This window comes from Phocoena sinus, chromosome 8 (genome assembly GCF_008692025.1).
Source record: "Phocoena sinus isolate mPhoSin1 chromosome 8, mPhoSin1.pri, whole genome shotgun sequence".
In the NCBI taxonomy this organism is placed as follows: domain Eukaryota; kingdom Metazoa; phylum Chordata; class Mammalia; order Artiodactyla; family Phocoenidae; genus Phocoena; species Phocoena sinus.
The window spans coordinates 60,114,115-60,137,019 of NC_045770.1; the positions used below are offsets into that span (position 1 = coordinate 60,114,115).

The 22,905-nt window shown below is 44.1% G+C and overlaps 1 protein-coding gene and 1 pseudogene across 7 annotated transcripts in view; one reads left to right on the forward strand and one right to left on the reverse strand.

Annotated features, from left to right (window-relative positions):
- NUMA1 (nuclear mitotic apparatus protein 1) overlaps positions 1-22,905 on the forward strand; it is a 75,480-nt gene that overhangs the window by 17,692 nt on the left and 34,883 nt on the right. For 2 of the 7 annotated variants that reach the window (XM_032639052.1, XM_032639051.1), the window contains exon 1: positions 21,093-21,339. The exons of 1 other annotated variant lie outside the window; for it this stretch is intronic. The gene's annotated coding sequence lies outside the window, so the exon portion shown is untranslated. Of the gene's footprint in view, positions 1-20,356; positions 20,499-20,612; positions 20,850-21,091; positions 21,340-22,905 lie in introns of those variants that run through there. 4 more of the 7 variants (XM_032639047.1, XM_032639048.1, XM_032639050.1 and 1 more) reach the window with 4 other exon arrangements.
- On the reverse strand, positions 10,501-12,263 carry LOC116758321 (annotated as a pseudogene).

Consider the following 22,905-nt stretch of genomic DNA (forward strand, 5'->3'; position numbering starts at 1 on the left):
GTGTCCCTTTAGACTGCACTTTCGCCACTCCCCAAAGATGAAGATTTTCTTAGGCGTATACATCCTACAGTCTTGTTTAGTGAGTTCCTTACTACTGCTAATCCTTTTGAATATACAGTGGAAACCAAAAACATTTTTTTGAACTGATTGAAAATAGTATATATTCACTGTAGGAAATATGAAAAATACAGAAAAGTATAAAGAAAACTAAAATCATCCATAACCCTACCATCTGGAGAAAATCACTTATTTCCATTTTAGTGTTTCCTTTCAATATTTTGTACCTATGCACATTTCTGTGTGGCATAGTCCAGATCATATATTACCTACAATTTTGTCTTCTGCTTTTTTTCCGTTTCCCATTGTTTTCATTATATAAATTAATGTTGCTGAAGCTCTTTACAAATATTCCTTTTTTCCTTTTTGGTTGTGCCTCTCGGCTTGTGGCATCTTAATTCCCTGACTAGGGATCGAACCTGGGCCCCCTGCAGTGGAAGCTCAGAGTCCTAATCACTGGACCACCAGGGAATTCGCGATATTTCTAATGGCTGCATAATAGTCTATCATATAGGATTTTTATAGTGCTTTCAGTTTTTTCTATTTTAAACAATACTCTAATACTTAGATACAAATTATAAAAGTAATATATATAATAAGTAAGTCCCTTGCACATCACCCTTTATCCTAATCCTACTCTGCAGAGGTAACAATTACTTATTAATAGTTTTTATTAATTTATAATTAGTAATTTCTGGTGTATCTTTGCGTGAACATTATTATGCATAAGTTTTGATCAGTATTTTTCATTATTTTCTTATGATACATCTCTGCAAGTGAATTACTGGGTCAAATGATGTGAAATTAAAATTTTTTTCCTGATTGTACTTCATGGTACAGTTTAGAAAACATGAAAAGTAAGGTTTTTAAGGGAGGAAGTAAGAATACCCATAATTCCACAACTCACAAATAAACATTATTTGATATATTTCCTTATAAATATAACATGCATATTCACACTCACAATTGTGCATGTGTGTGTATGTATCACATACACACTTGTATATGTAGTTTAAAACATAAACAGTCATACCACACTAACACTATATATAGTGCTTTTAAAATTCAACATTTCCCCATGTCATTAAAATTATTTAGAATATTTTTAATGACTGCATAAGCCTTCATCATATGGATATATCATAATTTACTTGAGTTATTGTTAGATACTTAGTTTTTCTCCAGTTTTTCATAATGATAAATAATTATATTAATTCATATATATCTTTGTTTATATTTCAGATAATTTTCTAAACTTTTATTGCTGTGAATGGAATTATTTGATCAAAGAACACAAACTTTGTTTTTTTTAGCAGTCTCACTTTAAAATTTTTTAAATTTTAAAGTGTTAAATTCACAATTTTTTTTTTTTTTTTGCGGTACGTGGGCCTCTCACTGTTGTGGCCTCTCCCGTTGCAGAGCACAGGCTCCGGATGCGCAGGCTCAGCGGCCATGGCTCACGGGCCCAGCCGCTCCGCGGCATGTGGGATCTTCCCGGACCGGGGTACAAACCCGCGTCTCCTGCATCGCTCCGCGGCATGTGGGATCTTCCCGGACCGGGGTACAAACCCGCGTCTCCTGCATCGGCAGGCGGACTCTCAACCACTGCGCCACCAGGGAAGCCCTTAAATTCACAATTTAAATTCACAATTACGTGTGCAATTCAGTGACATTAGGTGTATTTACAGTGTTGTGCAGTCATCACTGCTGTTCATTTTCAGGACATTTTGTCATCCCAAGCAGACTCTCTGTACCCATTGAACAATAGCCCCATTCCTTCCTCCCCCAGTCCCTGGTTACCTCTATTTTACTTTCGGTCTCTATGAATTTGCCCATTCTAGGTACCTCATAAATGGGACCATACAATTTTTGTCCCTTTGTGTCTAGTTTATTTCACTTAGCATAATATGGACATTTTTTAGGTTCTTGATATGTATTGCCAAATTTCTTTCCAGAGAACCACTTAAAGATTGCCTGCTTACTTACATGAGAAAATGCACTGTTCGTTCTTTTTTTTTTTTTTTTTTTTTTTTTTTTTTTTGCGGTACGCGGGCCTCTCACTGTTGTGGCCTCTCCCGTTGCGGAGCACAGGCTCCGGACGCGCAGGCTCAGAGGCCATGGCTCACGGGCCCAGCCGCTCCGCGGCATGTGGGATCTTCCCGGACCGGGGCTCGAACCCGTGTCCCCTACATCGGCAGGTGGATTCTCAACCACTGCGCCACCAGGGAAGCCCTGTTCCTTCTTTAATCATTAACTTCTCAATCAAAACCCTAGATTAAGTTATCTCTCCAGGAAAGTATGATAGCTTCTTTGCCATTATTATATAAAATCAATATTTGGGAGAGGATGGAAGGAGAAAGTGGGGTGGGTGGGAGTGTCACTGTATGAAGGTCGCATTTGCTAAAATGAAAGGTCAGTTCCCCTCAATTCCCCGTGTATAAAATGGGGATGATGGCACTTTCCCCATCTGCCCTACAGGAACTGAATGGCCTGAAGTTCCCAGTTGAAATTAATTACTTTTGTGGCCAGGATCTTCAGAAGGGTAGGATATAGAGAGGAAGAATTGGCTTTCCTTTCCCACAAAAATCAGGGTCCTAGCTCTTAGCAGTTGGCCAGACATACTGGAAATGTTAGCTGCTTCCTGGTGAATCTTCTCTCTATAAGCAAAAGGGAAGGAGAGACCCCTATAATGTGGTGGTGGGAGTGTGTTTAGCAGCAGAAATAGTGGGGCTTCCTTTGCTTTCATATTATCATTGTAGCGTGTGAGTGGGAGCTACATTGCTCGTCCAAGTCACTGAAGGACAGTAGGAACCGGATCTGTTTCCCATTAGTTGAAATTAAAGAGACAAGGAAGATGATGAATAGCACATAGGAAACTCTTTAGAGTAGTGTCCTAACCAAGAAGTAGAGGAGTGTCTTTTGACTTCTTTTGAGTGTTTTGGATTCTTTTCTTCAATATTATATAACAGACCTGTACTGCATATACATTTATTTTAAAATGAGCCACACTGTCTAAGATAGCCACACTCTAGTCAATTGGACAACAGTTAATCTCATTATGAAACTTTTCTTTAGGTGTTAAATGTGAGTTATTGTTTTGTTTAGGCCCAGGTATAAATCTTTTTCGTTTTGCAGGCCACGTAGTTGCAACTACTCACCTTTGCCATTGGTGAACTGAAGTAGCCATAGACAATACATAAATGAATGGGCATGGCTGTATTCCAGTAAAACTTGATTTACAGAATTGGGGCAGCTTGCCCTCAGGCCATAGTTTATTGACCTCTGGGTAGTGGAAAATACTTTAGATAGTCAGAAGGCCTAGCTTTGATGGGAGTTGTTCAAAAATTTAGCTTTGATGTCTGCTACTTACTAGCTATGTCACCTTAGCCTCTCTGAGTTCTCTTGTTTAAATTCAAAATGGTAATACTTTCCATTAAAAATAAGAATGACTAATTACACATATGGATATTTAACTTTTCTGGAAATCAGGAAAATGTAAATTAAAACAATAGTATATTGTTTTCTATCCTTTATATTGGTAAAATAGAAAATAACATCTATTGTTGGAAGGGTGTCAAAAAGGTTTTATGTTCTGTTGGTGGAACTATAAATTGGTATACCTTTTTGGATGCTAATTTGGGTACCTGTCAACATTTAACATGCACAGACTTCATCAATTCCAATTATTGATACATATCCTAGAGAAATATTAGCTTGTATGTAAAAAGAGGTTCACCAGCATTATCGATGTAGCATTCTTTGTCATGACAAAACACTATGAACAACCTAAATATTCAAACATAGCAAAATGAGAAAATAAAGTGGCACAACCTTACCGTGGCATTTTTCATGAGCTCTTAAAAGTATGAGGAATCCATTATATACTAATAAGAAACAGGTCAAAAATTTTTAAGTGAAAAAGTCAAGTTGCAGGGGCTTCCCTGGTGGCGCAGTGGTTGAGAGTCCGCCTGCCGATGCAGGGGACACGGGTTTGTGCCCCGGTCCGGGAAGATCCCACATGCCGCGGAGCAGCTGGGCCCGTGAGCCATGGCCGCTGAGCCTGTGTGTCCAGAGCCTGCGCTCCGCAACAGGAGAGGCCACAACAGTCAGAGCCCCGCGTACCGCAAAAAAAAAAAAAAAAGTCAAGTTGCAGGACAAAGTATACAGTATGACAACAGGTAGGTAGACCAAACACACAACACACTCTTTGTCTGTGTATACATATGTATATGTATGTATACATATCTATGTGTATCTCTATACATACATGTATATATACATATATGTATGTGTGTGTGTGCATGCTTAGGAAAATTCTGAAAGGTTATACAGCAAACTTATAACAGTGGTACCTCTGAGGAGGGGAGGGCCATTTGCAAATGTGGGTTAAAGTTTGGTGAATGGGGAGTTTTGCATTTTACTCTGTGTACTTCTGTATTATATTATTTCATAGTGATCATGTATTCTCTCTCCTTCCCACTAGTTTGGATTGCTGGTGGGCTTGTCTGCACTTGTCAGGGTCAGGAGTGTGACACAGTAGGATTAATTCCCCAATCCAGCTCTGCCCACGTCAGTTGAGTTGGAAGCAGCTGCCGAGACCAGAACAAGGAGTGTGTGCATGAGGGGGTGGGCGGGCACTCTGCGCAGGTGGCTGGGAGAGGCGGTCAGACAGGCCAATTCTAATTTACCAACAGTAACCATCACATGTCGCGTCTTGACATTCTCCAGATTGCTTTGTTCTCGGTTATCACACGGGGCCCTGAGAAGAATTCTGTGAGCAAGCAAGGCACGGATGATGATAGGAAAAGAAGCAGTCAAAACGTGGGACAACAAGGAAAGCGTGTGTGTAGAAATAGTTTTTTTTGTTTCATTTAAAAAAGAAATATGTACAGGGATATTCATTACAGCACTGTTTGAAATGCTAACATTGGAAATAGCCATGTCCATCAATAGGAAAATATGTGAACACATTATGGTATATCCTTTATATGTACTGTTATTATACAGTTTTTTAAAAGTATGAGTTAGAATTTTATTTACTGATCCTTGGGGGGGATGTTCATGATCAATTATTAAGTTGAGAAAAATAAGTTGCAGAGCAATGTTAATATGTAAGCCTAGCTTTTTGAAAAATAGAGAACAATAAAAAGAATCCTCTATAAATATAAAAATATACTTGTGCTTATGTTTTTTGGGGGGGACTTGGAGGCTGAGAGAGTACTAATTTTGTTTTTTATCTAACTTTGTATTGCTTCATTGGTTTTAGAGAACAAGGGAATATAAACTTGTCTAAGTAAAAATTGAAGTTTCCTAAACAGTTTTTCATCTTAATTTTTAAGAGGTGCTTTAATTATTTTTAGTGAGTTAATGAAATAAAGAATTATGAAAGTAAAAACAGAGTTATCATGTAAATCTTCTCTTGGGTGTTAGGGGAGGTATCTGGGTAGTGGAAAGAGAACCCAGGAGTAAGGGAACCAATTTTGTAGTTGTAGTTCTAAATTTTTTGATGTGTGAGCTTTAATTTAATAAGATCATTTAACAACTGTTAAAACAAAGGCCTCTAAATGAAGAGCTTGTACCAGGAGATGTTGATCTCCAAGGTCCTTCCTAGCCCTAACGTTCCACAGGTTTATGGTTCTACAGTTCTACAGTTGAACCACCTCTTGAGATTTTAGAACATTACATTTCATTTATTTTTAAATGGCTTTTATTGTTTTCTTTTTTAAAATATTTATTTATTTATTTTTGGCCATGTTGGGTCTTTGTTGCTGCGGTTGCGGACTTCTCTAGTTGCGGTGAGTGGGGGCTACTCTTCGTTGCAGTGCACGGGGCTTCTCATTGTCGTGGCTTCTCTTGTTGCGGAGCACAGGCTCTAGGCGTGCGGGCTTCAGTAGCTGTGGCATGTGGACTCAGTAGTTGTGGCTTGCGGGCTCTAGAGCTCAGGCTCTGTAGTTGTGGAGCACGAGCTTAGTTGCTCCGCGGCATGTGGGATCTTCCCCGGCCAGGGCTCGAAACCTGTGTCCCTTGCATTGGCAGGCAGATTCTTAAGCACTGCGCCACCAGGGAAGGCCCATCTTTTGTTATTGTTGTTTTTACATTTTAACAGTCTAAAATTAGAATGCATTTTATAATTGGCATTGGCCATTTTTTCACATTTTTATTATCTCTGAAATTGAAATATCTTATCATTGATGATATAGGATAGTTCTACTTTTCAGTGCCAATTTCTTTTTCATCAACTATACTCTGGCCCCCTTCCTGGGGTTTCCCTTTCTCCTAATCCCAGTGGGTGGATATGGTATTTGAGTGTGCAAGGATTTTGTGCTTATTTAACTGGTAGGTGTCCTATATGTAGCTGCTCCTTGAGAAGTTAGATAAATCTGTATGTAGCCCTGAGGCATCCAACTTAAAGCTTCTGGAATTTTGATTAGTCTCTTATCATAATTTTGCCTGGTATTTGCTTTTTAAAAGTATAACATACACACAGAAAAGTTTATAAAGTATATAGCTCCTGACTTTACAGAAAGTGAACACACCTGTGGATAACTAGTGCTATATCAAGAAATAGAACATTAGCAGCATCCCATTATGCCCTTCCAGTCATTATCCCCGTGCTGTTTTCTTTTAAATGCAGTGGAAGTATACATCGGGATGGCTCATAATTATCTTGGGTCAGTCTGCTGAAAGAGCTCCAGGTTTTGGAGCCAGAGGACCAGAGTTGCATTGTGGTCCTGTGCTTTTTTAGTTGTGTGACCTTAGGTAAGGTACTTTTATGAACTTCATTTCTTTTTGATAAAATGAAAACAATAATGTCTATCTCACAGAGCTGTTGTGATCTCACGTGAAATATTTTGTAGATGGAAAACACTGTCAGTGGTGAAAAGCTGTACAGAGCTGCTAGTCATTTTTGGTGAGGGAGGTAGAGTCCCAAGCAGGAGATGATGTGAACCTCAAGTAAGAAAGAGAAAATGAAGAAGTTGTCTGATCCCTCAAATCCATTCTCTTAACCACCTGTGTTATCTCCTTTTTTTGTTGACATTGTTGTAGTCACTAGTTTCTGTTAAATTCTCCCAAAATGGAAATAAACATATAAGACCTAAAAGGAATCCCCAAAGATTTGGAATTTCTCCCAAAGTCTTCTCATTTCCTTGTCTTAATGCTGGTGCCTCCTGGAGCTGTGTAAGGCAGAGGCTTTGGCCTAAGATTAACCAATTTCAATAGCAAATGAATACACCATCCCTTTACAGGCCTAAGAGGCAAGTGTGATCCCACCATAGACCCACTTCTGATTATAGTCACACTGTTACAAATGTGACCCAAATCTCTGTTCTCTAGCCTTCTGTATAAAGATTGCATCTGAAGAGGTTCACTTTAATGGACATAACTTGAAACCTTTCATTCATTCAATAAATGCTTATCAGGTACCTTCTGTGTGCCAGGAGTTTTTTTCAGTTCTAAGAATTCAGTGGTGAGCACACAGCATGTGAGTTCATGGAACTTATGGTAATAGGAAAAAGAGAAATTAATGAAATATAAAAAGATGTAATTAGAGGACTATGAGTGCTATGAGGAAAGGGTATTGTGCTGTGCGTAGTAGGAACCTGACCTAATCTAGATGGTTAGGGAGAGTTTACATGGGGAAGTAACATTTGAGCTAAGATACGAAGGATAAGTTAGAATTTAATCAGGTTGAATAGGTAGGAAGAGAAAGCTTCAGGTAGGAAGAAGAGCCTGGACAACACCAGACCACATGAGGAAGTAACTTTTTACTAATGAATTTTTCAGTCTCTAATAATAGCTACATTTATCTCTGTAACCAAGTTACTGTGCTAAGCACTTTCTTTACACATACCTATCTTGTGAATTCCTTATATTAACCCTCTGAGAAAGTATTATTCTTTTTTTTAAATAATTTTTTTTTTTTTATGCGTTACGCGGGCCTCTCACTGTTGTGGCCTCCCCCGTTGCGGAGGACAGGCTCCGGACGCGCAGGCTCAGCGGCCATGGCTCACGGGCCCAGCCGCTCCGCGGCATGTGGGATCCTCCCAGACCGGGGCACGAACCCGTGTCCCCTGCATCGGCAGGCGGACTCTCAACCACTGCGCCACCAGGGAAGCCCTTTTTAAATAATTTTAATACTTTATTACTGAAGGTTATTTACATAGTGTTTAGGCACAATAAAAAATAAATTACAATACAAAAGTTCTCTTCAAGTAAAAGACACTGAACAGCAGAGCTATATTAACCCTTGAATATTTAGCCAAGACACAAAAGCTACAAGTTTTGCTGGAAACACCTTCCATGAGTTTTTAACTACCTCTTTACACTTATGGAACATCACCCAGGCCATCTGTTTGAAGAAATACCCAGTTACTATATTTTCAAAGGTTGAATTCCAGAGAAAAATAGAAAATGTGAAAGATAATATAGACTTTAATTTTTAGTTTCAAAACTGGGAAATGAAACTGTACTTTTTTAGACAGTATAAAAGGCAAAATGACAGGTATGGAATGCATTTCAGAATCAAGGTCCATATGTAAATTATACCAGGTTTTCTTTTAGTATTGGAAAAAATATCAAAGTTCATCATCTTTAAATACAGATAAATTATTTGGAAATTCCAGTTTGTTAAAAGAAATAACAGGGCTTCCCTGGTGGTGCAGTGGTTGAGAGTCCGCCTGCCGATGCAGGGGACGCGGGTTCGTGCCCCGATTTGGGAAGATCCCACATGCCACGGAGTGGCTGGGCCCGTGAGCCATGGCCGCTGAGCCTGCGCATCCAGAGCTTGTGCTCCGCAACGGGAGAGGCCACAACACTGAGAGGCCCGCGTACCGCAAAAAAAAAAAAAAAAGAAAGAAATAACATCTTCAGCCTAGTTGGTGAAAACTGAAAATATCAAGCTGTAAACGTGTGGGGGGGGGCAGGGGGTAGGGGGAGAGGTTCCTAAACGTTTAGATGTTTTCTATTCTTCAAATAAGTGCTGCAGTAGCTTAAGTTTGGAAAGACACTGGGAGACTAGACACTTCTTTAAAAGCACTCTTCTTTCCACGACCCACTTATAAAGTTTGTTTTATCTACTAGTATAAGAGAAAAAAAATAATAAAGTTGGTTGTTGGTTTCATTCTGTTAGTTTTGGTATTTCTTTGCCCCCACACCAAATCCTCCCCCCAAATAAGCAACTGAATTAAAAAATAAATAAAAGAAAAAATTTAAATAATCTCTTCCAGTTCTCAGAGCTTTGTATAACACTATACAAAATTATTATCATTTAGGGTTGATGTTTTTCACTAGCCCTAAATTTTTAAATTGTAATATACTCCTTCAGAAACCTTCATTTAACTGCTTAATGATTCCAGTCTACAAATGAGCATAGATTTTGCTCTATTGTTATAATTGAATTGGGGGAAAAACTATAGTAAGCTAAACTTCACTGCTCGTGAAAGATCTGAGCTGTTGATTGCTTGTCACAGCACAGAAAAAAGGTGATAAGCAATTCATCTTGAGGTGGCATTTGTCAATCTATTAGCATTCATGTAACCTTCCCTAGTTACTCTGTGGTTTAGATTTGTACTACTGTAAACCTTGGATCAATTGACCAAAAACAAAAACCTGCCATCTAGGGTATTGAAAGAAATTCAATAAAATAATATGTGTCCCATACTTAAGGAAAGCCATGAAAATCAAACTGTTCTTTAACAGTTTGAATTTAGAATTTTCTGTTAATCACTCAAAAACAGTTGGGAGAATTAGCTCACCTTTTGAGAGTGTGAGAAGGAAAGAGTAAACGTGTTAACTTTAGTAGCAAGAATGCTGCTCTAGGGCTTCCCTGGTGGCGCAGTGGTTGAGAGTTCGCCTGCCGATGCAGGGTACACGGGTTCATGCCCTGGTCCGGGAAGATCCCACATGCCGCGGAGCGGCTAGGCCCGTAAGCCATGGCCACTGAGCCTGCGCGTCTAGAGCCTGTGCTCCGCAACGGGAGAGGCCCACATACCGCAAAAAAAAAAAAAAAAAAAAAAAAAAAAGAAGAATGCTGCTCTAAGGAAACTAATATATTAAAGGAAATGTTATGTCAAAGTTGACTTTTATCCCATTTGATGCCAATATATGTGTATACAAGTCATAATCCACAAGGAGCGTTTAAGGGCAAAAATGTGGCTTCCTAGTATATAAAAGCTAATGGGCATTTGAAAAAAATACAATATTTGTACTCTGAAATTAAATAAAACCTTAGAAACAGGGCTGTGTGTGTGTGAGTCTGGTGGTATCTGCTCAAGAAGGGCCCTTTGCTGGCTCCAGAGGAACGTTGCTTGTCTAGGTGGTTATATACTGCAGAGCTGGTTGGAAGACAGGTCACAACTGGAAAAGCCAAAGAAAAGCTTCCATTAACTCCAACTTGTCTCAGGGTTTTTGTTCTTGGAAATCTTCGGCTTCCATCTAATAATGTTAGTCTGTGTCTTCTAAGTAAGCAGAAGCCTTTTTTTCTTGGTTGAGCTTTTCTTCTTCTTTTCAGTGTGCATGACGCTGATCTGGATCTCCCCTATCAGCCCATCAACATCAGGTGGGTTCTTCACCTGGCAGGTGTATGTCCCATTTGTCATCAAACTGTAGCTTCCAGAGGAGGATGGAGACATCATACCGCTCAGGGTTCCCATCCCAGACCACCCAGTCCTTAAAATGCCCACTCATAGGTCTGAAGGGATCCACACGGTAGTAGAAAACAAACTGCTTAGACCCCCATCTTGAGGACGGAAATTCCAGGTCACTGTTAAAGCATCACCCACAGGGGCAAAGCTGGAGAAAGTGCATTTTAACTGAACATCTGTCCCATTGACAGCCTCCAGCACATGGGGGGTGTAAATTTCCACAGCTGCTATTGGCCAAAGAGAAACTGGAGAACACTTATACCACAGAAGTCCACCCACTGGAGCGAAGGCTCCGAGCCCCACGCCAGGCCTCCCAACCTGGGGGTCCGGCAACGGGAGGAGGAATTCCCAGAGAATCAGACCTCGAAGGCTAGCGGGATTTGACTGCAGGACTTCCAACAGGACCTGCTAGTATTGAAGGGTCCCCTGCAGAGGCGGGGAGTGGCCGTGTGTCACCGTGAGGACAAGGACACTGGCAGCAGAAGTTCTGGGGAGGACTCCCCGGCATGAGCCCTCCCAGAGTCCGCCACCAGCTCCACCAAAAAGCTGGGTAGGCTCCAGTGGTGGGTCGCCTCAGGCCAAAAAACTGAAAGTATTATTCTTATTCCCATTTTACAGACTGGGGAACCTGGGAGCACAGGGAAGCTAAATAACTAGTCCAAGCTTGCACAGCTAGTAAGGTCTAGAGCCAGGATTTTAATGAGGCTGTCCAACTCCAGACCCCATGCTCTTAGCCATTATGCTGTATTGCCTTCCTCCTATTTCTCACCATTCTAGCCTGTACTTCATACCGACTGGAACATAGATCTGATCTATGTTACTCCCCTTTACTTCTTCCCTTTAGAAACCTTGGTTGTTTCCCATCACCTACAGGATAAAATCTGAATTCCTTAGCGTGATGTAAGTACCTCACAATTTAGTACTACTTAGCCTCATCATCTGCTACACCTTACTAAAACTGCATGCCATTGCCCAAATGTAATAAGCTCTGTCATTGCACATGCTGTTCTCCCTGCTAGAATGCTTTTTTCTTTTTTTAACTTCTCTTTTGTGAAGCCCTACTCATCCTACTCGTACTTTAAGTACTCCGCTTAAATGTTACTTCCTTGGTAAAGCTTTCCTCATCATCCCTCCTGAGTTAATCAGTCCCTCACAGCTCCTGTAAAACAGTAACTCCTCCTGTGTTCCTCTTCTGAAGTCTTTCACCAAAGCAAGAATCCTAGAGGTTTTTTCTGCTCCCTACCTGTCCCACACTGCCGTATCCTAAGAGCTTGGAGTCTACCTCCGCAATGCCTTTTAAATATACCTTTCTTTTTAGTTCCTACTGCCCTTGCCTGACAGCAGCAGTTTTGTCTCTGCCACTACGATTGCCGCCTAACTCGGTGTTCTGCCTCTGGACTCAATGTCGTGCCAGATTCATCTTTTCCCAAAGCACATACAAGTATGCCATTCTCCTGCTCAGAACCCTTCAGCACCTCGCAGTGCTCTTTAGTAAGTCACTCCTGGTCTCCACTAGACTTTCCAGTGTTCTCTCACCTTCCTTTCAACACTACCCGAGGCCATGTTCTTTGGGCTCATATTTAGGTGAGTTATAGGTATGTTTGTTTCTACACAGGATCTTGAGCCTGTCTAATTCATCTTTGAGTCCCCAGCACACTATTTATAGGTGTTTGTTTCATGTTTATAGTTGAATGTCCCTGATTAAATTTCATTAACTACAAGTAAAGAGTAACATATCTTATGCATTTTGGAGACTTTGTATTGCAAATAGTTTTTTTAAAAAAAGGGTTTGGTCCTAAAGGGAGGAAGTTTTTAGGAAAATTGCTTGTGAGGAATTTTGTACTTTTCAGTGATGCCAGAGACATGGGATGTTATTTTATCGACTGCAGTTCAAGTTACTTAGTATCTTTAAGGATGGAGAAAATGATTCCTGCCTTGCCCATTTCAGAAGCTGTAGCAAAAATAATTTGAACAAGGATTTCCTAAGTGCTTTGTATGAATAAAAGGCTATGCTCTTTCGGCGACTGTGAAACAGGGAAGGTCCCGGCTGGGAGAAGCACGTTGGATCTGATCGTCCTCCCAGCCTTTCGACCCTCCCCCAAAGCCCCTTAATAGAATGACTTGATCCAAAAAAAAAAAAAAGGCTATGCTGATGAGAAAGGTATAGGATGTAACTGAGTTGGGCTGGAGAGAGCCATGGATTTAGACTTGAGTTCTGGTTCTGCAGCTTTGGTGGTTGACCTTGAGGCAGGTATTGTCTTCTTTTTGAGGCTTAGGTTCCTAGTTATAAAATTGGAATCAACATGCTTGCCTTTTAGGGTTCTAAATTTAGGGGGGATTAATTGAGATGTGAGACATAGCCTTCTTTAAATCCTTGAAGTCTGTTAAATAGTTAGGGTTTTTAAAAAATTTTTTATCATGGCCATGTTAGACATTAGTCCCATTTATTTTACTTATTGGTAACATATTGCCAAGTTTGGTTCTTGAGTCAATCTGGCATCCTTTTCAGAAATCCAACCCCTATTAATATTTGTATTTGTTCATTTCTGTCAGTGGTTAAAGTCATCCTGGTGTGGTAGAAGGAGAAATGGATTTGAACCAGAAAAACAGAGGTTTCGGTGCTAGGTAGGAGGTGGAGATATGGAAGATAGAGCGAGGAAGAGGAAGACAGAGAAAGAGAGAGTGGGAGAGAGGGAGAGAAGGGAAAAGAGAGAGATGTCCTCTGAGTTTTGTGGCTACCTAAAGCCTGTTTGAAACAAACCAGATCCTGGGTCGCTGTTCTCCAAGCTTATGTTCTGAAATCACAAGTTGTCTCAAATTGGCAGGCCTTGCTCAGGCATACAAATAAGTTGTAAAATTTCTGTCTTGGGCTTCTGTGGTGGCGCAGTGGTTAAGAATCCTCCTGCCAGTGCAGGGGACACACAGGTTTGAGCCCTGGTCCAGGAAGATACCACATGCCGTGGAGCAACTAAGCCTGTGCCCCACAACTACTGAGCCTGCACTCTAGAGCCCACGAGCCAGAAAACTACTGAGCCCGCATGCCACAACTACTGAAGCCCGCGTGCTTAGAGCCTGTGCTCCACAACAAGAGAAGCCACTGCAATGAGAAGCCCACGCACATCAATGAAGACCCAACGCAGCCAAAAAAATAAATTAATAAAAAAAAAATTTCTGTCTCAGTCAGAAGATAGGAAATCTTCAGCAAAGTTGTCACATGTATTCCCTCATGGATGTAAGGGGGGACTAGAAGACCATTAAGGTCTCTTTCATCCTTGAGATTCTGTGATTTGTTGACCAGGTATAGAAAGCTGCTTTTCTTTAGGCTGTTTAGATAAATGTAATTATAAATTGCACTTTCTCTGTGGCTTTTATTTTATTCTTTAAAATTATTTTTTATTTTATTTTTAAATTTATTTTTGGCTGCGTTGGGTCTTCGTTGCCGCGCGTAGGCTTTCTCTAGTTGCCGCGAGCGGGGGCTACTCTTCATTGTGGTCCGCGCGCGGGCTTCTCATTGCAGTGGCTTCTCTTGTTGCAGAGCATGGGCTCTAGGCGTACAGGCTTCAGTAGTTGTAGCACACAGCCTCAGTAGTTGTGGCTCATGGGCTCTAGAGCACAGGCTCAGTAGTTGTGGCTCACGGGCTTAGTTGCTCCATGGCGCGTGGGATCTTCCTGGACCAGGGCTCGAACCCGTGTCCCCTGCATTGGCAGGTGGATTCTTAACAACTGCACCACCAGGGAAGTCCTGTCTGTGGCTTTTATTTATGAAACTTTTTTTTTTTTTTTTTTGTGGTACGCGGGCCTCTCACTGTTGTGGCCTCTCCTTTTGCAGAGCAAAGGCTCCGGACGCGCAGGCTCAGCAGCCATGGCTCAAGGGCCCAGCCGCTCCGCGGCATGTGAAATCTTCCTGGACCGGGGCACGAACCCGTGTCCCCTGCATCGGCAGGTGGACTCTCAACCACTGCGCCACCAGGGAAGCCCTCTTTATGAAACTTTTAAATGCCAAGTATAGCTCCAGTCACTTTTCATTGTACCCCATGCAAAGTTGGTACTACCAGTTTCCAAGGACCTCCTCCTCTCATCAGGATTAATGAGACACCCACCTGTGCCTCGCTTTGGGCATGGAACCCAGTAGGATGACAAAGTGCTTGTTTCTAGTGGACTTGCAATTTTGGGGGGAAGGAAGCCCTCCCTAACTGGTGAGGTTTTGACCACGTTCTGAGGAAATTCATTATTGCAAGATTTTTAAAAAATAAATTAATTAATTTTTGGCTACGTTGGGTCTTCGTTGCTGTGTGCGGGCTTTCTCTAGTTGTGGTGAGCGGGGGCTACTCTTTGTTGCGGTGCACGGGCTTCTCATTGCAGTGGCTTCTCGTTGCGGAGCACAGGCTCTAGGCGCGTGGGCTTCAGTAGTTGTGGCTCGTAGGCTCTAGGGCGCGGGCTCAGTCGTTGTGGCGCACGGGCTTAGTTGCTCCGCGGCATGTGGGATCTTCCTGGACTAGGGCTTGACCCCGTGTCCCCTGAATTGGCAGGCGGATTCTTAACCACTACGCCACCAGGGAAGCCCTATTGCAAGATTTTTGTTGTTGAGAATGGTGTCCTGGGGAAAGAAATCATGGGAAATTTTTGGAGATACTTTAGATATGATGTGACCCTCATCTTTTACTGAGACCCAAGGTAGGGCAAGTGCCTTGCTTAAAGCCACAAATACAGTCTGTGGCTGATACAGAATTTACCTCTGGGGCTTCCAACAGCAAACCTAGTGTGTTTTCCATCATTAGCAAGGCTGTCTCCAGGAGTTGCAAATCTTTACATTAAAACGGTTCCTAGGGCTTCCCTGGTGGCGCAATGGTTGAGAGTCTGCCTGCTGATGTGGGGGATGCGGGTTCGTGCCCCGGTCTGGGAGGATCCCACATGCCGCGGAGCGGCTGGGCCCCGTGAGCCATGGCTGCTGAGCCTGCACGTCTGGAGCCTGTGCTCTGCAGCGGGAGAGGCCACGGCAGTGGGAGGCCCACAGCGCAAAAAAAACAAAAACAAAAAACTGTTCCTTTGGTTTCTTTTACCTTTCTTATCATCAGTTCTGTGTTTGTGAGCAAACACTGTGATAGATGTGTTGCCTTTAGGGACAGAGCCATTTGCTCCTCTGTGACGATGAAAAAGGGTGACAGGTTCTTAGGCGTTTTGTAGAAAGATGTTCTTGAGGGAGAACTGAGTAGAGCCTCTTGGATGTCATAATGAATCGTCTCTGGGTTTTGATTTACCCTCTGCTTTTCTCCCCAGAAAGATCAGGCTTACCAACACTGCCTCATTACTTTGCCATTACCCTCTGGAGAGGGAAAATGAGGCCTGGTAAATAAGCTCCAGGTCAGGGTTCTGAAATATTAGTCCTTCCCTCCAGCCAATGGCATTTCCTGCAGCCTTCTTTCTCCATGGCTTCTCACCCTTGAGGTATGTCAACATCTCTTCTAGTAGAAGACTCTCCTTCTGTGCTTGCTGCCTCAGAGGAGTTTTTGTCCTTTAATGTTTGTAAAGCTATTGCATCTTCAGAAAAAAGTCTTTAGTGGTTACTTTTGAAATTGGAACTGTTGAATGTTTTTGATTAAACAGTTGATTTTTATTAGGAGGTAGAGGTACAAGGCTTCTTTGAGCCACTGAGAATGTGCTACCTTTTTTTCACTCATTCAATGATTGCTTATTCAAGAGCAGTAGACAATAGTGCAGAGACCGGGTAGATAACTTACTACTTATGTGACTAAGTCACTTAATTCCTGAGCCTCAGATTTCCTCATCTTTAGAAATAAAACCCACCTTATAGATTGTCCTGAGAGTTAGATGAAATGACCATGTAAGTGTAAGAGGATGGGACCTGGGCTCAGGGTGGGCTCAAATTTTGCCTCTAACACTTACTCTTTGTGACCTTAGGCAAGTTATGTAATCTTTCTAATTCTCAGTTTCCTTTTCGGTAAAATAGTGATAATCATAGTATTTTGGGTTATTGTGTCACTGGGTTATTATGAGGATTAAACGAAATAAAGCTCAAAAGTATTTAGCATAGTGTCTGGCACATACCAAGTGCTCATTAAATGTTAGCTATTAATTACAACAGTAACAGCAACAATAATGTTAGTCTTTATGTATTTATTATGCTAGGACCTCAGGTGGCGGAGGTGGGACTAGAAGGCATTGCATAGGGTAATGGATCCCTAAGAATTTTTTTCCTGCCAGCTTTCCTCGTGGGAGGGCCTGTAGGGACTGAGAGAGAGGCTCTCATTGGCCCTTAGCCTACAGCTTCCTACGGTGAAAGCTTCCCTCCCAGGCTGGTGGGCTGAGGTAGGAGGTTCAGAGGGACTTCAGCAGATAGTGAGAAGACCAGTCAGGCAGGGTGGAGGGTTTGGGTAAGGGCAGTAGATGACTCTGGAAGGTAAGACCGGGGTCAGGTCATAAATGGCCTTGAAGGCCAGGCAAATTATTTGTATTAAGAACCACCCATTCCAGAACTGTCTCAGGGGAGTCTCTCACTTCCCATCTTCTGTTTAAACTTATAAAAATTGTAATACACTTAAAATTATAACATTTACATTTTAAACAAGAATAATAAAACACCCATATACCATATACCACCCAGCTCAGAAGATGTAATATTACCAGGCCCTTTGAAACACCCTGTGCATTCTGCACCCATCACTAACCCCCTCCAACCTCTATCTGAAGCCTATTCCAAATTTTGTGTTATGTGTCATTTTCTTTTCCTTCTTCCTTTTTCTTTCACTCTCTCTTTCTTTTAAAAATGGTTTTACCACTCTTATCCCTTTTAGTCTTTTGGACAGTGAGCTAGGGCTGTGGAATCCAGCAGGAGCCATGTGGCCTGCCTACTGCCTGGCTAGGCTGGGAGGAGGGGTGGGGAAGTTCTGCCGGCTGGCTGCATGGGAGGGGAGGGGAGGGGTGGCTCTGTGATGGGGGAGGGAGAGGCTGGGGAAACTGCCCCTCCCCCCCCCCCCCAGAAGCTTGGCAACTCTGGTGGACAGGTTCCAGAGGAGAGTTCAGAGCCTCTGAGGCTGCACAGCTGGAAGCTGTTGCCTTGAGTTTAGAGCCAAGGGAGGGTGGGGGGAGAACCTCTTGTATTCTTTTGAGACACAGTATCAATTCTTTCATGTGCTAGGGAGCAGCAGGGCTGACACAGTGCCAGATGTGGCCAGGGTGATTTGAGCAGGCCTGCCTCCTCTTTTCACCCCATACCTTTTTTGGAGTGTTGATCGTGCCTGTCATTAAATTATGTTTGCCACTTTGCTTTTCTATAAAAGCTTTGGTTTTTGCTTTGCCTTTACTTTCCTGGTGCATCTTTGAATACCAATAGCGATTGCTAACCACAGACTGCAAGTGATACCATAGGAATAGGATACAGGGCCTGCCTGGGAGAAGAAGCCAGGGCATGGGAGGTCTCTGCAGCAACGGACCTTGGTCTGACCCCCTCCACAGTATCTCCACCACTCACCACGGTCGTTCTCTGGTGGCCAGAAGGTTGAATTTGGAAGCCTTCCATCCAGATGTAGTTCAATGGAACAGATTCAAGGAGCCCTAGTGTGCTAGGTACTATGGGGGATCATAGAGAGATGGAACTGGTTATGCCCTTGAGGAATTTACATTCTAGATGTGAAAACAAGACTTCCTGCATATACAGTTAAGTCAGTACCAGTGACAAATGCAGAATATAGACACATTTTTCTGATCACCAATGTAATACATGGTTATTAAAATTAAATTCAAACATAAAAAGAAACATATATTGTAGAAAGTCCCCTACAATCTAACTCCTCCCCAAGAACCACCGTTATCCGTTAATATTTGAGGTGCTGACATTTAAGCTGACCTTAAAGTAAAATCCATAGAGGCAGACTGATGGAAGGAAAGCAAGCATCCTGAGGATCTAACCTCTTTCAGGAAGGAGCACCCCACTAGCTTCCCTGACAAATGGTGAGCCAACTTATGCTTGGACACCTTGGTGACAAGGGGCCAAAATGCCTAAGTAGGAATTAACCTTCGGTAAGTACCACCCTGTGCCTTATGTGCTAGCCAATGTGTTGGGCATCTTATAGATGTGATTTAATCCTCATCACAATCTTAAAATATCTTTATCCTTGTTTCACAAATAGGAATACTGAGACTCAGAGGTTACTTGCCAGGGTGACAGAGCAGCAAGTGGTATCAGAGCCCCGCCGTTCATGAGCTGTGTGATCTTGGGCAAATTATTTTATCTCTGTGGCTCAGTTTCTTCACTGTAAACATAAGTGATAATAGTATCTACTTTACAAAGGGAGTTTTTCAGATTTATGAGTTAACACACATTAGGCCAGCAGAACAGTGCTTGGTGCATAGTATGTACTCAGTAAGCATTAGCTGCTATCTATTGCACCTTGTTTTCTCTCGTTCTAACATGATCCCTAGCATTTTTACACTTATTTTAATTCTATATATGGCCTCTCTGTCCTCCCCGCCATCCCTCACACTTTCTTTGTTATGATTCCTTCCTCTGCTTCCAGTCATTCCCTTCTCTTTCCTGTCTCCACTGTGTCTCTCATTCCCCTTCTTTGCACTTTCTCTTACCTTACCCCCCATGTCCTCATCACCTGTCTCCTGCTTGTTGTGGCAGCCTTCTGACCCACCTCCCTGCTGCTAGTCTCATTCATTTATATACCAGAATAATTTCTCATAGCACGCTTCTCATCACACCACATCTCTATGCTAAAAACAAACAACAAAATGAACGTCCAGATTTTAATTCGATTTCTTGAAGTTTAAGATTCTCCAACTCTTACCCCAGTTCCCCCTTCAAGTCTGTTCCTCCACTACTTCCACACCTTCTCTCTGCTTTCCCTTCTTCCTTACTTCTCTCTCCGTTTCCATCTGGGCAAGTTCTACCTATGTGTTTTTTTTGTTTGTTTTTTGTTTTTGTTTTTTTTTTGCGGTACGCGGGCCTCTCACTGTTGTGGCCTCTTCCGTTGCGGAGCACAGGCTCCGGATGCGCAGGCTTAGCGACCATGGCCCACGGGCCCAGCCGCTTCGTGGCATGTGGGATCTTCCCGGACCGGGGCACGAACCCGTGTCCCCTGCACCGGCAGGCGGACTCTCAACCACTGTGCCACCAGGGAAGCCCTACCTTCCCTGGTGTTTTAAGATCCAGATTAAAATATCACTTAGTTTTTAGTCCTTCCCTATTCTCAACTGGTTAGAATTTTTGTATCTTTTTGTGAGAGTTAGCACATGCTGTCTTGAAATACAATTTCAAGTCACATTTCTTAGAATTATAATCGACCTTAGCATCTAAAATGTCTTCCAGCAGTACCTTTTGCCCAGTAGGTGCTTAATAAATGTTTGTGGTGTAAGTGGAAGATGAGGGGCTTCCTGATGACTAGTGGGTTTCTCTCGCGGTCTTGGTGAGGGTCACTGTTTAATGGGTGTAAACGCGGTGGTTTTGTTTTCTAAGAGTCAGACATCTTTTCTTTTCGGCCATGCCGGCGCTGGGTCCCAGTGCCTGTGTGTGTTAAGGGGCTCCAGCCAGTGCCTGCCGTACTAGGTCCCGTGCCTTGGCCCCTCAGCCCCTCCCCACAAATGCTCAGCGGAACAGGGGATTAGGTTCTGGCAGCACAGCTGGGATTTTGGCGGCCATTCCGCAGTCGACAATAGCACGCAGTCACGACAGCGCAGGCCTGCGCTCCAGGGCCGCAGTCTGCCGGGGCTCCTTGTTTGGGTGGCCGAGGGGGAGGAGCGGGCGCAGCGCAGCAGTCTGGCCAAGCCACGCAGAAGGTACGGGCTGGAGAGATTCCCTCGGGGAACGGGCTCGGGGGCGGCCATGTCCCAGGGCAGGCGGCGCCCGCGTAAGGAAGCCGGGGCTTTGTGTGCGAGCGGCCTGTGTGCTTGGAGACGCAGCGCTCCCTGGAGCCGGCAGGAAGCTGTCCGCGTTTAAATGGGCTTGCGTCTTGCTCGCTCTCCAAAGCCTCTGTTCCCGGGTCTTCCTCCCTGCCCTGCTCGCCGCCAGGCAGGGCTGATCTAATCATCAGGGCAGTCCGTGGCCTACCCTTCCGCTGCTGGCCAGAGATGGACAGGCTGTCACTGCTGTCTTAAGAGCGCAAAGGGGGAGTGTCCGGGGGATATCAGGTTTGTCAGGCAGGCCGCTGTGAGGTGTGTTTTGTGTTTACGCCACAATTTGCTTTGGCTCTCGCCACCGTTTCAGTTCAGTACTTTTGTCTGCCGGCTCCTCCCCCACCCGCACCCCACCCCGCCGTGCGCCCTAGTCTCTTGTTTGCGGGCGAAGCCTTAGCAGCCCCACCTCTCCAGTGCTCCAGGGCCCCCTCCTCCTTGCCCCCGACTGCCACCCCTCCCCCCCTTGCTGAGCGTTCCCTGCTTTGCCTGCGCTCCCAGATCGCGGAAGCTTGCTGCGCCTTTAAAGAAAGCAGACTCCTGATTGTGACGCACTTCTGGCTGTCAGCCAGGAAGATCGCTCCTGCCAGGCTGAGAAGAAAACCAACAACTTTTCTTTTGTGTGTGGGGTTACTTTCCACTAGACCCCCCCTTCCTCCTCTCCTTTCAAGATTTAAGTGCTAATGGCGGATTAGAACCTGTAGATACGTGTGGCTTTGGGAGTCTGGTAAGGCCACCCCACCCCCACCCCCGCGCTGAGACTTTCCCTCCCTCACTGTTTCTCTGGGTTTTTGTTCAAACATGGAGGAGGGGGTGCGGTGGACTCCCCTCTTCACCTCCCTTTCCTGCACCATCCTTGAAGGGGAGGGAGAGGAGAGGGAGAGCAAGTAAACACTCTGAAACTGGCGCTGGGAGCAGAGCTTGCCAACATCCGGGAGTTGGCGCCTTTCAGAGCAAAGGGTTGCTTTCTTCCCCCCTCGCGTAGATGTCAGCGTGTTTTTGTTCAGAGGGGGAAAGCGTGTACGCCTGCACGTTGAGCTGTAGACAACTCGGGAGAGCGTCTCCATTCCCGAGTGAGGCCTGGGTGTGTACGCGGTGGTGGGGAGTGGAAAAGGTTCATTTCGTCAGCTGGTAGGGACCAGGGGGTGTGAATATAGCAGTGGGCAGGTGCTGATGAACTGCTGGAGTGAAGTCGGGTGTGCGTGTGTAGTCTGTGGCTCTAGGCCCCAGATCTGGTTCATGATTGCAGCCCTTGTGCCCACGGCCTTCTGATCTGGACCCTCCAGAGCATAGGGGGAAGGGCGATAGCAGTAAGCCACTTGGAAGAAACGAGGGAAACCTTGGTTTCCCTTGCAGTTCTTCTCGTGTTCCTCACCAGGACTCTGGGCCGAATTCTAGGCTACACAGAGGGGATGGTCTGTGTGAAGAGGGGGAGGACTGAGTCCACAGTGAGCCCCTCAGAGGGCTCAGGAAATACATCCAGCAAGCTGGTTTGCCCTGACCTCAGCGGTGCAGAAGATCTCTTTGGACTTGCACAAGACATCCTGCTCAGAACTCCCCAGGGGTTGAAAAGGATTGTGTTTTTCCTTCCTTGGTTTCTCTTGAAGCTGCTGGTCCTTGGGCCTTTTACCTCCTGGGAGCCAGGGGATGCACCAGCAAGGTATTTCCTGTCCTGTTCTTTATGACAAGTTAGCCCTTGATCACATAGCTTGACCTTCGTTGGGCTGCTCTGGGGTAACCCACCAGATGAGGTCTGAGTGCTTGCTGGAGTGTGCCTCCACACCTGTCAGAGGAGAACGCTCTCAGGGTTAGGGTGTTCACTCTTTGGATGGGGCGGTCTCTCAGATGGTGGTGGTATCCCTTTTAGAAAGGCGTACAGAGCTTGGAATGCTTATGGCTACAGGCAGGCAGGCTGGCTGTTTGGGTAAGTAGTGGTAAATCTTGCTATTCAACGTGGGCACAGAGTTGGGAAAGCCATTTCCCTTATGAGTTGTCAGCCTGTGGGCCTTTGGAACCCACGGTAGAGAGGGAGTGGGTCTTAGGGCAGGAACCTTTGAGGTGAGAGTTTGTGTGGGCTTTGGGTCCTGAAATTCTGGGAATGGGAGCTAGCACCTGAAAGAATGAGGGTCCAGCGGAGGTAAGGGCCCATGGGCTGAGTGAACAGTATAGTTCTACAGCTCTCTGAGACCAAAGATTACTTTGGTGTTATCTTGGGGTAGGGCTGGTGTTTAGGAGGTCAGTTAAGTGGCTAAGAGGTGGTCTCAAAAGGAGCTGGCACCCAAGTTGGGGGGGG